Genomic DNA, 8,824 nt, shown 5'->3' on the forward strand with positions numbered 1-8,824 from the left:
AAAGTGCTGGTATTACAGGCCTGAGCCACTGCATCCAGCCTAGTTACACTTTATCTTTGAGTTACTTATTAACAGCAAAGATTAAAACGTGTAGTAATTTTAATATCAATTTTTATATCCACTTTAAAAGTATAATTTAGTTGAGAATGTAGATTTGTGGTTAAAAACAAAAATTGAATATATAACTTAAAATTCTGACAGAAAAGATAGTTAGGAGAATGCAGCACATAAAATCATAAATCTTGTCATTGTCTTGATCTGAGGCTTCTAGATAATTAACTCGACCCTAAAGAACTGTGAGAGTGATAGTTCTCATCCAAACCTCTGTCTATCAGAATCCACCTCATAATTTTTCATCAAATATATGTTACATCAAAGGTTTTGTTTTTCTTGTTTTTTTTCATTGTACTCAATAGAGTTAGACACAGTGAAAAAATTATGCTTTTCCTTTGGGGTAAAAAGTCTTGAATATTTATTTTAAAGAAGTATTTAGTTAAATGAAGAAAACTTTTAAGAATTATTTATTCTAAGAAGCTATATGCTGACTTAATGTGAAAGAATGTTTTGACAAAAATCGTAAGTTATCTGTTGTATTCATATTTTTGTTATGAAAGAAAGAAAATAACATTTTTAAAAAGAAAGAAAATATCTAGTTAAGATAAATAAACATTTTGCTAGCCTTAATAATAATTTATAAGTATTGAATTAACTTATTTCATACATTTTATTTTAAAGGTTTTTGTTACAATGGTGCATGTTAAAAGTGATAAATGGGTGGCTGTTTTTGGTATACGTGACAACACACAATGAAAACAAGTTTGATTCCTGAGTGATAAGTGTTGCTGATGGATATCATGAATTATTGGTGAATCTTGGTTCATTTGCATAGGAAAAAAGAAAGAGAGAGGGCTTTGGATTTTGAAATAGACTGACAAGTAGATCAAATATTCTTTTAATCCACCACAATACCCCTGCGCCTGCACATCTAAACAAGATGAGACCCATCAACATTCCCACAGAGGAAATTGAAAGTCCAGACTTTGTGCTTGGGCAGCAATCTGCCATTTCTCTTCATGAATTATTATAAAATAAGAATGAAGTAATGAAAATATCATCATTTGTACCTACATATATATGTGAGCTTACTTTCTTGAAATATCATAATACAAAGAAGGATACAAAAGCTAGCAGGATGTTTAATCTGATAGACATGGAATTTGGTTCCATTTTCAAAAATTTATGGACTCAATGCAATAATATCTTACTAATTACACAGTGAAACAGTAAGGCAATTATTAGCATTTTTGTAAACAGTTTCTAATGTATTATCAGAATACATATATTAAAAAATTGTATTTTAAATTTACCTGCTTTTATTTAAAGAAATTACACATGTATGTACATATAACATATAATGTAAATATATGTATATCATGTGTGTATCAAATCCTCTATTGTTATAAGAGCCACTTCAGGTGTGACTGGCATTCTTTATTCTCCTCTGCCTCAGGAATACACCAAATAAACAACTTATAGAACACTGTCTTTGGAAATGGTCAAGTACATAAACATATACTTTTCTGAAAGATTATGTAATTCTTTTAATAAAAAAAATACAAAGCAAACAGAACAGGTAAAAAATAGGGTATTCAATTCCCATGATTAACTTCTATACAGTTTACAAAACTCGATGCAGTATGTTTTTGTAATAACGTGTACATATTGGCAATCTATTGAATTTGGAGATGGATACAACAGGTATGTACAACAGGTATGTACTGTATCATTCTATTTATATAAAGTTCTCTTTTACAGGGATGGATGATTGTATCCTATGTTGAGACTTGTCATTTATAATGCAGTATACATTACGAGCTTATCAATAGGTGGTTCTTCTCTACTTCTACAATGAACTTAATGCCTGATGGTGAATGAAATGGACACAATACCTTCTTCAGAGAGCTTCCCATCTAGTGGAAGTAACATATTTATAAATTATAAAATATTTAGTATTTTGATTAGTTCTGGTGATTAAGGTATCATACAAAATAAGCAGAGTGTGTAATAGCGTCTTGGTCTAATACAAAGTCTCAATAGTCTACCCTAGCTAAGTGTCTCTGAGGTGAATACCAGAAAATGAATAGAAGTTGACTAGTAAAAGTAGAATGGCATGAACTAACGTGGTGTTGACAGAGAAGAGAATACCAAAAGACTTGAGACATATAAAATATTGTATGTTTGAAGAACTGAAAGCCATTCAATATGGAAAATTGAAGAGAAAAAGATGAGTAAACATAGCAAGATGGCAGTGGAGAAACAGATAGGAGTAGGAATAGATTAATTAGGGTCTAGCAAGACCAGTTAACATGGCTGTTTTTCTTATTCCCACTGCATTGTTTCAAGCAGGAAATGACATGAGCAATTGGAATTTTAGAGGATATATCTGGGTACCATTTAAGAGGAGATTAGAATCGAGTAAGAGATTTAAGGAGACTCCTTTAGGTAGCTACTGCAATTTTTCAAGCAAAATATGATTATGGATTAGACTATTATAGAGAAATGAATATAGACCATATGTAAGACATTGAGGATAAGCTCAAACAAGAGTCAATAACATATTAAAGATGAGAAAGAGAGGAAGGTTTCAAGAAATACTCTCTTCCTGACTGAAGAGCTAATATGAATATTGGGGATAGTTAGTGAAAGTAGTAGTAATAAAAGAGCATCAGGAGTCAAACTAAAAAGTGATCATAAGTTTTAGATGAATTTATACTAAGAATAAGACAATTAAAGCCCAGAAGCAGTTGCGCAAAACAATTCAGTTGAATCTCTCACTTTTGCAGGTGAGGAGGTGAGGGCCAGAGACAATAAAAAGTATGGCTTTTAAGCATTATACAAAATATCCACACATATGTACATACGTTTGCAAACACCTGGTACCATGTTGCTAAATTGTCCACTTTAGAATGAATATATACCTATAATCTGTTATTCTGAAATATTTGAAAATTCATAAAGAAATTAGTTTTATATAATTTCCTAGAAAAAAAGTGTAATGGAAAAACCAACAATCATCATAACCCCAAATTTGATAGTTATTGAAAAATGAAGGAAAAATAAAAAATTTAAATTACAGAATTATAAAGCTAATTTTCTCACTATCTATATATTGCCAGCACATAAGACGATACTGCTGAGTAGATGGTCAACACATCAGGAGTATTACAATGAAAGATATATTTTTGAACAGCAGGCACGAAATTTATATTTTCTAAAATTTCAATTGAGGCCAGGAATGGTGGCTCAGGCCTATAATCCCAGCATTTTGAAAGACCAAGGTTGGAGGACCATTTGAGGCTAAGAGCTTGAGATCAGCCTGCACAACATAAGGAGGCCCCATCTCTACAAAAAATTTAAAGCATTAGCCAGGTGTGGTAGTGCCTGTCTATAGTCCCAGTTATTTGGGGGGACTGAAATGAGAGGATCATCTGAGCCTGGGAACTTTGATTGTACCACTGCATTCCCACCTGGGTGACACAGTGAGTGTATAATTCCGATAAAGATTGAAGGAAAGTGGCTTAATTTATAATTTAAGTGCTTAATTAAAATTAGAACATCAACATAAAAGTTTGTGTTTTTTAATATTTGGGTTATTTTAAAGCTTTTTATATTAAACTCAAAGAATTGAGAAAGTGAAGTTTCTAATATAAACATATACTAAAGCAAAACTTAATTTTAACAATAAGGTTGATACTTCGGAGATTAATTCTTCTGTACCAAATATGTTAGGTAGGGTAATGGCCTTGCTTCTTAGAATTCGTGAAATATTCTTTGAAGTTCCAGACCACTTCAACACATTTCAGTACTTCCAGGCATCTATATACAAATGCCAGTAAAGGCAAATTATTTAGAATATCCATTCAATCAATCCAAAAATGTAGAATAAATATTAAGATGAACTGAATTAACTTCCATATATATATATGAGAAAGGGTCTCACTCTGTCACCCAGGCTGGAGTGCAGCGGTGTGAACACAGCTCATTGCAGCCTAAACCCCTCCAGGCTCATGCGATCTTCCTGCTTCAGCCTCTCAAGTAGCTAGGAATACAGGCACATGTCACCACACCCAGCTAATTTTTGTATTTGCAGGGGATTGTCGAGAGATGGGGTTTTGCCATGTTTCCACACTGGTCTCAAACTCTTGGGCTAAAGTGATCCTTCTGCCTTGGCCTCCCAAAGTGCTGGGATTTGTCACGCGGCAAATAAGCATGAGCCACGAGGCCTGACCAATGTCCATATATTTGATGTCATTGCTACATAGGGGACACACTATATTGCACATTGTTAATTCCAATGGACATAAAACAAGATTATTATTCTTTAAAATTATGTATATATAGTATCTGTATGACCTTCATTATAGCATACAACTAATCATTTACCAAATGCCTTTAATGTGCCAGATCCTGTGCTAGGGTATATTAAAAATGAGAAAGCTATAACTTCTTTTCTCAGGACTTCTCAGCCTAGTGCTCCTAAAAGTTATGAGACTCCAAAGGTACAGACTTGAAAAATGTAGACTATGAAGGTAAAACAGAGCCATGGAAAAGAAACCATGGAAGATGCACTTTAAACCTTTCCCACTGAAAGCCATATGTAAACTCCTACTAAGCTCTACAATTCTCTGAATGAGGAGTGTGTGCCTGTGTGAGTGCATGTGCCATAAACACCACTGGTGGAAGAACAAGAGAATTCCACTTCATAAGTAGAAGCTGTGGAAATGAAGGAAAAGAAAAAACTAAAGAAACTACAGAAGGCTAGACTTCGCTTTCAATATTCCTATTTCTTGACACCCGCCTGAGAGTCATGGTCAGAAATCACAGCTGTTCCGTAATACTCTGAGGGCGTGATGGTCGGACACATGACAGATTCATCTAAGAGAGGATCCAGTACACTTTGATACATGGGAATTTTGCTTCACAAAGAGTAATTCAGAAGACGAAACAAAAAATCATGAGCAAATATGTATTGAAAACTAAGGAAAATAAAGAGAAAGACATTTATCATGGCATGTATTGAGAAATACACTTGAGAACAATTGTACCAGACTCCAACTTGCGGTATGCTCTAGGATAAAAAGGGGGAAAAAATGAAAATGGTTTTCCAAACCCAAGGTAAAAATGAACACGAAGAGTAATAACACTAATAATATTTGTAAATAATGAACTCAATTACAGAATATTTTTACATTCAGAGTCCTGGTGCTCTAACATTTTTAGATATAAATTTGGTTAAATTTCTTTCTATTTTAAAAATGACTTCCTCTTCTATAATCTACCTTAATATATAGTAATAGAACAGCTCAAAAGCTTCCTCACAGAAGGTTGCCACAGCAACAACCTTTCGATATATATGCATGAAATTGAGGCAAAAAATACAGGTAAAATGCAATGGACTATGAAATAAAACAGTTGATTTTCAAGGGAGGAATAAGAAGTCAGAGGGAGATGAAGACAAAGTAAAGGATCTGGTCACAGAACAGATAAATTATTTTAGCATTGGTCACCTCTGGTTCCATCCAGCTGTGGATACAACTCCAAAAAACATAACACAGAGGAATGCTGCTCCTGAGATAGGCAAGGATGACAGACACAATGATGATTTTTATGGTAAAAGCAGGGAAAAAAAATTGTATCCTAAGGGCTGGCCCATATCCAAACAGAACTAAAGTAAGATTGATACACAAAGAGGAAGCTCAGTCTACTTTTAGTCCTAGCTGCCCTTGATGCCAAGTATTCATATGCCTTTGCAAACATTTTAATGTTTTGTACATGCAAGAAAATTTGACTTGAAGAAAGTTCTGCATTGAGTTTAGCTACGTCACCCACTTTTTGAACCATTTGGTCCTAGTGAAAGAAGACTTTCCTGGCACAATCAAGCCAGATAAATATATAAATGAGGCAGTATTTGACTTAAACACTATTACTTTCCGCTGCTTCTGGTGACGTCTTCTATTCTCATATTTCTGCTCTAAGGTGCCTAATATCAGTGGACACATACTGGGCAGCCTCCAAAATTCAAGACCTATCATTTCATCTCTTCCCTAGAATTTTCTAACTGTGCAATTTTCCTTTTTTCATTATTTGCACTAGATTTCACATTAGCCTGTTTCTTTTCCTGAGGGTCATGGTAAATAACTTTAATCAATCGAACAAGAAATGCTAACATTTACTGAGATACTACTGATACACTTATGCTAAGCCTTTTATAGGCATTTAATACTTGTGACTGTACTATGATGTTGATATTATCCCCACTTTTAAGGTAAAGAGTATGAGTGTTAAAGGTATTACATCACTTGAATAAAGTCACACAGTTAATATGTGAAAGTCAGGAATTGAGTCCACAGCATGACTCCAAAGTTTAATTTGCTAGTCATACTCACTGCTTCCTACTGACTAACCCATTTGAAGGTTTTCATGAATTGTAATGCCCTAGGGTGGCTTTCTCTTCTTCTGAACAATGTTTTCTTTTTTACAGAGGAAACTTCAGTACATCAATAGAGAGAACTGATTATGAAGGAGATTCCGAACGAGATATGTTTGACCTAATCTCTCAAATTTAACTGGTATATGTGGCTGTCCTTTCCATTTTCACTAGCATTTTTGTTTGAGTCTCTGCTCTCAGCTTATGTCAAGGATACCTTTTACTGAAATCCAAGCATCTGTCTGTCTCACAGAATCCAGTGCTCAGGTATGTATGTGGCTGAAGCTTTTCTGGGTGACACACTGCTCCCTCTGCTGGACTGCGGAAGACAAAGAGAAAAAGCATCTTCAAATCCTAAAGTTTTACATGGTGCCTAACTTGCTTCACGATTACGGAAAAATTAAGAGAGGCAATGATCAAAAAATATTCAAGGATATTTTGGCCCCAGATAGCTTAGAAGTAATAAGGAATTCAAATGAGGTATTTGCCTAGCACAAATGTGTCTTATTTGACTAGGTTTTATTTTTATTTAGGAGGCACAGCAAATAAATGTTTTCAACATCAACAGCAGAGCTTGCAATTATCATTGTGATCTGTTTTGCAGATAAAGCTGGCATTACTAGCTTAAATTTCTGCTATTTGTGAACCATTCCTGGCATGTAGACTGCACATACTTTAATCCCCTGGGAACCTTTTACAATCTAGAAAAATATTAACATGAAAGAATATGTATTGACATGGTAAAGCAATGTATAGCTAAGATAATCTAAGTTTACTGCAATATAGACAAGATACTGAACAACGTGTAGTGCAAAAATATGGCAAGAGTGGTAGCTATTTAAAACCTTAAAATACAGCTTAGCTCATATGAATTCAAGTAACATGGCAAGACTCACGATTTGTTAATTTTATTCATTTATTCATTCAACAAACACTTATAATGCTCTGACTATGTAGGAGTCTCAGAGTTGGGTATAGAAACATTTTTTTATACATACCCTTGAAAGCAAACCTTGAAACTAAGATTTGTTTGCAAGTTATTTCCTTGGGAATTGATCCAAGGAAGCTCCTGGACAGGGGAAGAGGAAAGCAAAGAGAAACAGGGAAAAGATGACAACTGATGAAGGTGCATTATTAAGCATTACTGTGGGTCAACTAGAATTTAATCAGGCTAGTGAACTCTGGGAGCCAATGTAGAGCACATTCATCCTAGTCATCCTGCCTGAGGAGCAAAAGGGCTGGAATATTTATATACCAACTTTTAGAAGTCATCATTTGAGGGCTGAATCTGGGTTGGGAAATGGAGGAATTAATTCTCTAGGATCTCCACATGCAGTGCTTGTGAGTAGAGTGCAGTGCTGCTACAGCAAGCCTAGGCAAAGAACGTCCAGTTTAGTCATTCAAATGGTAAGGCCCAGGGAATATAAGGAGGCCATGAATACACGCCCTAGAGAAGACCAAATTGGTCAGAACATAATAACTGACCTTGAAGAGCTCACAGTCTCTTAAGAGATGGAAGTCAGGAACACAGGAGATTGACCTGGTTTAACCTGAAGAAAGAGAAGTATCCTGTACTATTTGAGATTAAAGGCAAGGAGATAGAGATAATTGAGAATCAGATCAGTCTGTAGTTAGAAGTGTAAGCAGTTGATAAAATAAAGAACACAGACCTGACCTTCTAAGGAAGTAGGACCTGTGTAATCGCTGAGGGTCAGAGGAGAGAGTTCAGGGAGAGATGCTCCAGAAATGGGAAAGGGAGACAATCAATGACAATTAAAAGCAAATCACATGTAAAGGAAGATAAAGGATTGCAGGAAAGCTATTTGTAAAACCTTTATCAAACATAATTTTGGGATTCTCTTGGACCACGTATATAGAGGTAGGAGATATTTAATGAAGGTAGAACACTGGATATACTTCTTGACTTTCCTAATGTCTTCTCACTCTAAAGAATCTAATTTTACTCACAGTGAGCACTGTAGAACACTGACATTACGAACCCACATCAAATCACTCACTCAAAATTTCAACTGTTGGAAAGTTCTTTAAGGGAAATACTTTCCGTTCTTCATCTACCATGATCAGTATTTTCTCATCTGGATTTGCTTCTTGCTTGTACCACCAGAAAGGCATATACCTGGCTCACATTATCTTAGTGCTTCTTAGGGTAATTCTCACTGAATTATAAACAATTGTTGTATCTTCAGATTTTGTAAAGTAGTTGAAATAGTCATGTTAAATTTGCTTCTATATTTTTCATAAATTTATCATTGATGAGATTGTTCTTTATATTATCCCATGTCTGTTTCAAAATTCTATGTGAAAAATTTTCTTATT

General features: G+C 34.6%; 1 pseudogene; it reads right to left on the minus strand.

Moving 5' to 3' along the window:
* Window positions 1-4,840: 4,840 nt before the first annotated feature.
* Window positions 4,841-8,824, minus strand: part of LOC108300410 — a 70,002-nt pseudogene continuing 66,018 nt past the window's right edge.

The sequence above is a fragment of the Cebus imitator genome, unplaced genomic scaffold (genome assembly GCF_001604975.1).
Source record: "Cebus imitator isolate Cc_AM_T3 unplaced genomic scaffold, Cebus_imitator-1.0 Scaffold27, whole genome shotgun sequence".
Taxonomy (NCBI): domain Eukaryota; kingdom Metazoa; phylum Chordata; class Mammalia; order Primates; family Cebidae; genus Cebus; species Cebus imitator.